This window comes from Oryctolagus cuniculus, chromosome 13, assembly GCF_964237555.1.
Source record: "Oryctolagus cuniculus chromosome 13, mOryCun1.1, whole genome shotgun sequence".
Lineage (NCBI taxonomy): Eukaryota > Metazoa > Chordata > Mammalia > Lagomorpha > Leporidae > Oryctolagus > Oryctolagus cuniculus.
In genome coordinates, this window is record NC_091444.1 from 109619710 (window position 1) to 109628586 (window position 8877).

The window sequence follows — 8877 nt, forward strand, 5'->3', positions numbered from 1 at the left end:
GAATGGGGGAAAAGTTGGAAGCATTTCCACTGAGATCTGGTACCAGACAGGGATGACCACTCTCACCACTGCTATTTAACATAGTTCTGGAAGTTCTAGCCAGAGCCATCAGACAAGAAAAAGAAATTAAAGGAATACAAATTGAGAAGGAAGAAGTCAAACTATCCCTCTTTGCAGACGATATGAATCTTTACTTAGAGGATCCAAAGAACTCTACTAAGAGACTACTGGAACTCTTAGAGGAGTTTGGCAAAGTGGCAGGATATAAAATCAGTGCACAAAATCAACAGCCTTTGTATATACAAGCAATGCCATGGCTGAGAAAGAACTGCTAAGATCAATCCCATTCACAATAGCTACAAAAACAATCAAATACCTTGGAATAAACTTAACCAAGGACGTCAAAGATCTCTACGATGAGAATTACAAAATCTTAAACAAAGAAATAGAAGAGGAACCAGGAAATGGAAAAATCTTCCATGCTCATGGATTAGAAGAATCAACATCATCAAAATGTCCATTCTCCCAAAAGCAATATATAGATTCAATGCAATTCCAATCAAGATACCAAAGACATTCTTCTCTGATCTAAAAAAAATGATGCTGAAATTCATATGGAGGCAAAAGAGACCTCGAATAGCTAAAGCAATCTTGTACAACAAAAACAAAGCTGGAGACATCACAATACCAGATTTCAGGACATACTACAGGGCAGTTGCAATCAAAACAGCATGGTACTGATACAGAAACAGATGGATAGACCAATGGAACAGAATTGAAACACCAGAAATCAACCCAAACATCTACAGCCAACTTATATTTGATCAAGGATCTAAAACCAATTCCTGGAGAAAGGACAGTCTATTCAATAAATGGTGCTGGGAAAACTGGATTTCCACGTGCAGAATCATGAAGCAAGACCCCTACCTTACACCTTACACAAAAATCCACTCAACATTGATTAAAGAGCTAAATCTACGACCTGACACCATCAAGTTATTAGAGAACATTGGAGAAACCCTTCAAGATATTGGCACAGGCAAAGAGTTTCTTGAAAAGACCCGGGAGGCACAGGCAGTCAAAGCCAAAATCAACTATTGGGATTGCATCAAATTGAGAAGTTTCTGTACTGCAAAAGAAACAGTCAGGAGAGTGAAGAGACATCCGACAGAATGGGAAAAAATATTTGCAAACTATGCAACAGATAAAGGGTTAATAACCAGATTCTACAAAGAGATCAAGAAACTAAAAAAAAAAAAAAACCCACTTAAGAGATGGGCCAAGGACCTCAATAGACATTTTTCAAAAGAGGAAATCCAAATGGCCAACAGACACATGAAAAAATGTTCAAGATCACTAGCAATCAGGGAAATGCAAATCAAAACCACAATGAGGTTTCAACTCACCCTGGTTAGAATGGCTCACATACAGAAATCTACCAACAACAGATGCTGGTGAGGATGTGGGGAAAAAGGGACACTAACCCACTGTTGGTGGGAATGCAAACTGGTGAATCCACTATGGAAGTCAGTCTGGAGATTCCTCAGAAACCTGAATATAACCCTACCATTCAACCCAGCCATCCCACTCCTTGGAATTTACCCATAGGAATTTAAATTGGCAAAAAAAAGAACGGTCTGCACCCTAATGTTTATTGCAGTACAATTCACAATAGCTAAGACCTGGAACCAACCTAAATGCCCATCAACGGTAGACTGGATAAAGAAATTATGGGATATTTACTCTTTAGAATACTATACCGCAGTAAGAAACAACGAAATCCAGTCGTTTGCACCAAAATGGAGGAATCTGGAACACATCATGCTGAGTGAAATAAGCCAGTCCCAAAGGGACAAATACCATATGTTCTCCCTGATCAGTGACAACTGACTGAACAAAAAATAGGAAACCTTTTGAAGTGAAATGGACACTATGGCAAACGGTGACTTGATCAGCATAGCCCTGACTGTTAATGAACAACTTAATACATTATCCCTCTTAGTATTTTTTTGTCTGTTCTACTTAATATGACTGGTTTAATTCTGTAATTAATACACAGTTATTCATAAGTGTTGCAAATTAACGGAATTGTGATCCCTGTTAAACATAAGAGTGGGAATAAGAGAGGGAAGAGATGTATAATTTGTGACATGCTCAAGTTGACTTGCCCCAAATGGTAGAGTTAGAAACATACCAGGGGATTCCAATTCAATCCCATCAAGGTGGCATGTACCAATGCCATCTCACTATTCCAAGTGATCAATTTCAGTTCACAATTGATCATAAAAATGAAAGGACTAAGAGTCAAAGGGAGCACATAAACAAGTCTAGTACCTGCTAATACTAACTGATAGAATAAATAAAGGGGAGAGTGATCCAACATGGGAAGTGGGATACTCAGCAGACTCATAGAATGGCAGATGTCCTAAATAGCACTCTGGCCTCAGAATCAGCCCTAAAGGCATTCAGATCAGGCTGAAAAGCCCATGAGAGTATTTCAGGCATGGAAAGCCAAGACACTCTGGCAAAAAAAAAAGACCTTAATGAAAGATCTCTGTGAGTGAGATCCCAGTGGAAAGAACAGGTCTTCAAAGAAGGAGGTACCTTTCTCTCAAGGGAGGAGAGAACCTCGACTTTGACTATGACCTTGTCTAAACAAGATAAGAGTTGGAGAACTCAGAGGGCTTCCATAGCCTTGGAAACTCATGACAAGTGCCTAGGGTGATTACTGATTCCATAAACAGGAGTGTCAATTTGTTAAGTCAACAACAGGAGTCACTGTGCACTTACTCCTCATGTAGGATCTCTGTCCTTAATGTGCTGTGCATTGAGATTTAATGCTATAACAAGTACTCAAGCAGTATATTTCACTTTGTGTTTCTATGGGGGTGCAAACTGTTGGAATCTTTACTTAATGTATACTAAACTCATCTTCTGTAAAAAAAAAAAAAAAGAAATTATCAATTCCCAGATTGACTCTCACTGGGATTAAACATGACAATAAGTCTGATATGATTTCATCATCATTTAAAAATCATCTATTATTTTTCACTTTATGTTTCTGTGTGGGAGTAAACTGTTGAAATCTTACATAATGTATACTAAGCTCATCTTCTGTATATTAAGAGAATCAAAAATGAATCTTGATGTGAATGATAGGGGAGAGGAAGTGGGAAAAGGGAGGGTTGCGGGTGGGAGGGATGATATGGGGGGAAGCCATTGTAATCCATAAGTCATACTTTGGAAATTTATATTCATTAAATAAAAGTTAAAAAAAGTGATTTTGGAGAAAAGCACTATCTTTCTCTTCAGCAGGTGGATCCAATATCATGTTTACAAACACAAATATCATGTTTGCTAGGGTTTCTGAAGCTTTCTGCCAGGAAAACTCGAATGTGTGAAGGATTTGACTCCATGTGGAACCAAATAGCGTTTGCCAGTAGAAAACAAAAAGGTACATACGAAAATGCCTTCCAAACCGTCAAGTCTGTAGATTTCGTCCAAAAAACACAAACAAACACAGAGGCTGTAGCAAGATCTCAGGTGAGATAGCCACAACACACCAGATATTTCTGCTTTCCTCCAGGCATATCCAAACAAATTGTTGTGGAGTTTGGGTTAAATTTAACCCAAAAATAACCGTCAAAGTGGTTTTGGAGAAAAGCACAATCTTTCTCTTCGGCGAGTGGATCCAAAGTCATGTTTATAAACACAAGTATCATGTTTGCTTGGATTTCTGAAGCTTTCTGCCAGAAAAACTTGAATCTGTGGAGGATTTGACTCCATGTGGAACCATTAACGTTTGCAGTAGAAAACAAAAAGTTTCATGCAAAGATGCATTCAAAATCATAACGCCCATAGTAATGTCCAGAAAACACAAACAAACACAGAAGCCGTAGCAAGATCTCGGATTGAGATAGCCACAACATAGCAGATATTTCTGCTTTCCTGCAGGCATATCCGGAGAAAGTGTTCTGGTATTTGGGTGAAATTTTGCAAACTATCACTGTAAATGTGGTTTTGGAGAAAAGCACAATCTTTCTGTTCGGCAAGTGGATCCAATGTCATGTTTATAAACACAAATATCATGTTTGCTGAGGTTTCTGAAGCTTTCTGACAGGAAAACATGAATGTGTGAAGGATTTGACTCCATGTTGAACCAAATAGCATTTGCCTGTAAAAAAAAAAAAAAGTTACATGCTAAAATGCATTCAAAACTGTAAAGTCCATAGATAATGTCCAGAAAACACAAACAAACACAGAGGCTGTAGCAAGATCTGGGACTGAGATAGCCACAACACACCAGATATTTCTGAGTTGCTCCAGGCATATCCAAACAAAGTGGTGTGGAATTCAGAGGAAATAAAACAAACTGTCACCATCAAAGTGGTTTTGGAGAAAAGCACAATCTTTCTGTTGTGCAAGTGGATCCAATGTCAATTTTATAAACACAAGTATCATGTTTGCTTGGGTTTCTGAAGCTTTCTGCCAGGAAAACTTGAATCTGTGCAGGATTTGATTCCATGTGGAAACATTACTGTTTGCAATAGAAAACAAAAAGTTACATGCAAAGATGCACTCTAAACCATAAAGTCTGTAGATAATGTCCAGAAAACACAAACCAACACAGAAGCCGTAGCAAGATCTCGGATTGAGATAGCCACTACACAGCAGATATTTCTGCTTTCCTCCAGGCATATCCGGACAAAGTGTTGTGGAATTCACGTGAAATTTAACCACGAAATCACCGTCAAAATGGTTTTGGGGAAAGGCAAAATCTTTGCCTTCGGCAAGTGGATCCAATGTCATATTTACAAACACAAATATCATGTTTGCTCAGGTTTCTGAAGCTTTCTGCCAGGGAAACTCGAATGTGTGGAGGATTTGACTCGATGTGGTACCAATTAGCGTTTGCTGGTAGAAAACAAAAAGTTACATGCTAAAATGCATTCAAAACCCTCAAGGCCATAGATAAAGCCCAGAAAACACAGAGAAACACAGAGGCTGTAGCAAGATCTGGGATTGAGATAGCGACAACACACCAGATATTTCTGCTTTCCTCCAGGTATATCCGGACAAAGTGATGTGGAATTCAGGGGAAATTTAACCTAAAAATCACCGTCGTGAAAATGGTTTTGGAGAAAAGCACAAACTTTGTGTTGGGCAAGTGGATCCAATGTCATGTTTAAAACACAAATATCATGTTTGCTCAGGATTCTGAAGCTTTCTGCCTAGAAAAATTGAATGTGTGGTGGATTTGACTCCATGTGGAAACAATTAGCGTTTGCTGGTAGAAAACAAAAAGTTCATGCAAAATGCACTCAAAACCGTAAAGTCCATAGATAATGTCCACAAAACACAAATAAACACAGAGGCTGTAGCAAGATCTCGGATTGAGATAGCCACAACACACCAGATATTTCTGCTTTCCTCCAGGCATATCTGGACAAAGTGTTGTGGAATTCATGTGAAATTTATGCAAGAAATCACCGTCAAAGTGGTTTTGGAGGAAAGCACAATCTGTCTATTCGGCAATTGGATCCAATGTCATGTTTAAACACAAGTTTCTTGTTTGCTTGTGTTTCTGAAGCTTTCTGCCAAAAAACTCGAATGTATCTAGGAGTTGACTCCATGTGGAACCATTAGCGTTTGCAGTAGAAAACAAAAAGGTTACATGCAAAGATGCATTCAAAACCATAAAGTCCATGGATTATGTCCAGAAAACACAAACCAACACAGAAGCCATAGCAAGATCTCGGATTGAGATAGCCACTACACAGCAGATATTTCTGCTTTCCTCCAGGCATATCCCGAAATAGTGGTGTGGAATTCCGTTGAAATTAAATGAAAAAATCACCATCAAAGTGGTTTTGGAGAAAAGCACAATATTTCTTGTTGGCAAGTGGATCCAATGTCATGTTTATAAACACAAATATCATGTTTGCTCAGGTATCTCAAGCTTTCTGCCAGGAAACCTCCAATGTGTGGAGGATTTGACTTCATGTGGAAACAATTAGCGTTTGCAGGTAAAAAAGAAAAAGTTACATGCTAAAACGCATTCAAAAGCTTAAAGTCCATAGATAACGTCCAGAAAACACAAAAAAACACAGAACTGTAGAAAGATCGGGGATTAAAATAGCCACAACACAGCAGATATTTCTGCTTTCCTCCAGGTATGTCTGGACAAAGTGGTGTGGAATTTGGTTGTAATTAAATGAAAAAATCACCATCAAAGTGGTTTTGGAGAAAAGCACAATCTTTCTTTTCGGCAAGTGGATCCAATGCCATGTTTACAACAGAAATAGCATGTTTTCTCGGGATTCTGAATTGTTCTGCCGAGAAAATTCGAATGTGTGGAGGATTTGAATCCATGTGGATCCATTTAGCGTTTGCCGGCAGAAAACAAAAAGTTACATGCTAAAATGCATTCAAATCCCTAAAGTCCATAGATAATGTCTAGAAAAAAACAAACAAATACAGAGGCTGTCGCAAGATCTGGGATTGAGATAGCCACAACACAGCACATATTTCTGATTCCTCCAGGCATATCCGGACAAAGCGGTGTGGAATTCAGAGGAAATTTAACAAACAATCACCGTCAACCTGGTTATGGAGAAAAGCACAATCTTTCTCTTCAGCAAGTGGATCCAATGTCATATTTACAAACACAAATATCATGTTTGCTCAGGTTTCTGAAGCTTTCTGCCAGGAAACTCGAATGTGTGGAGGATTTGACTCCATGTGGATCCAATTAGCGTTTGCCAGTAGAAAACAAAATTTATGGCCAGCACCGCGGCTCACTACTCTAATCCTCTGCCTTACGGCACCGGCACACTGGGTTTTAGTCCCGGTCGGGGCGCCGGATTCTGTCCCGGTTGCCCCTCTTCCAGGCCAGCTCTCTGCTGTGGCCAGGGAGTGCTGTGGAGGATGGCCCAAGTACTTGAACCCTGCACCCCATGGGAGTCCAGGATAAGTACCTGGCTCCTGCCAATGGATCAGCGTGGTGCACCGGCCACAGTGCGACGGCCACAGTGTGCTGGCCGCGGCGACCATTGGAGGGTGAACCAACGGCAAAGGAAGACCTTTCTCTCTGTCTCTCTCTCTCTCACTGTCCACTCTGCCTGTCAAAAAAAAAAAAAAAGAAAACAAAAAGTTACATTCTAAAATGCATTCAAATCCATAAGTCTGTAGATAATGTCCACAAAACACAAACAAACACAGAGGCTGTAGCAAGATCTGGGATTGAGATAGCCACAACACACCAGATATTTCTGCTTTCCTCCAGGCATATCTGGACAAAGTGGTGTGGAATTCAGGTGAAATGTAAACACAAAATCACCATCAAAGTGTTTTTTTTTTAACTTTTATTTAATGAATATAAATTTCCAAAGTACAGCATATGGATTACAATGTCTTCCCCGCCATAACGTCCTTCCAACCTGCAACCCTCCTCTTATCCACTCCCTCTCCCCTTCCATTCACATCAAGATTCATTTTTGATTCTCTTTACATACAGAAGATCAGTTTAGTATACATTAAGTAAAGATTTCAACAGTTTGCTCCCACACAGAAAGATAAAGTGAAAAATAATGTTTGAGTACTAGTTATAGCATTAGATCTCAATGTACAGCACACTAAGGATAAAGATCCTACATGAGGAGTAAGTGCACAGTGACTCCTGTTGTTGACTTAACAAATTGACACTCTTGTTTATGGCATCAGTAATCACCCTAGGCTCTTGTCATGAGTTGCCAAGGCTATGGAAGCCCCCTGAGTTCACTGACTCTGATCATTTTTAGACAAAGCCATGGTCAAAGTGGAAGTTCTCTCCTCCCTTCAGAGAAAGGTACCTCCTTCTTTGAAGACCTGTTCTTTCCACTGGGATCTCACTTGTGGAGATCTTTCATTTAGGTTTTTTTTCCCCCAGAGTGTCTTGGCTTTCCATGCCTGAAATACCCTCATGGGCATTTCAGCCGGATCCGCATGCCTTAAGCGCTGATTATGAGGCCAGAGTGCTGTTAGGACATTTGCCATTCTATGGGTCTGCTGTGTATCTCATTTCCCATGTTGGATCATTCTCTCCCTTTTTGATTCTATCAGCTAATATTTGCATACACTAGTCTTGTTTATGTGATCCCTTTGGTTCTTAGTCCTATCATTATGATCAATTGTGAACAGAAATTGATCACTGGGACTAGTGAGATGGCATGGGTACATGCCACTTCGATGGGATTGAATTCAAATCCCCTGGTATGTTTCTAACTCTACTGTTTGAGGTAAGTCAGCTTGAGCATGTCCCGAATTGCACATCTCTTCCCTCTCTTATTCCCACTCTTATATTTAACAGCGATCACTTTTCAGTTAAGTTTCAACACTTGAGAATAACTGTGTATTTATTACAGTATTCAACCAAAAGTATTAAGTAGAACAAACAAAAAAATACTAAAAGAGGGATAACATATCAAGTTGCTCATCAAAAGTCAGGGTGAGGGCTGATCAAGTCACCATTTCTCATAGTGTTCACTTCACTTTAACAGGTTTCCTTTTTGGTGCTCAGTTAGTTGTCACCTATCAAGGAGAACAAGTGGTATTTGTCCCTTTTGGATTGGCTTATTTCACTCAACATAATGTTTTCCTAATTCCTAACAGGGATCACATTTCAGTTAAAATTTAAACACCTAAGAACAATTGTGTGTTAATTACAGAGTTCAACCAATGGTACTAGAACAAAAAAAAAATACTAAAATGGATAAAGGATTACATTGTACATCAACCGTCAGGACAAGAACTAATCAAGTCACTGTTTCTCATAGTGTCCATTTCATTTCAACAAGTTTCCCCTTTGGTGCTCAGTTAGTTGTCACCAATCAGGGAGAA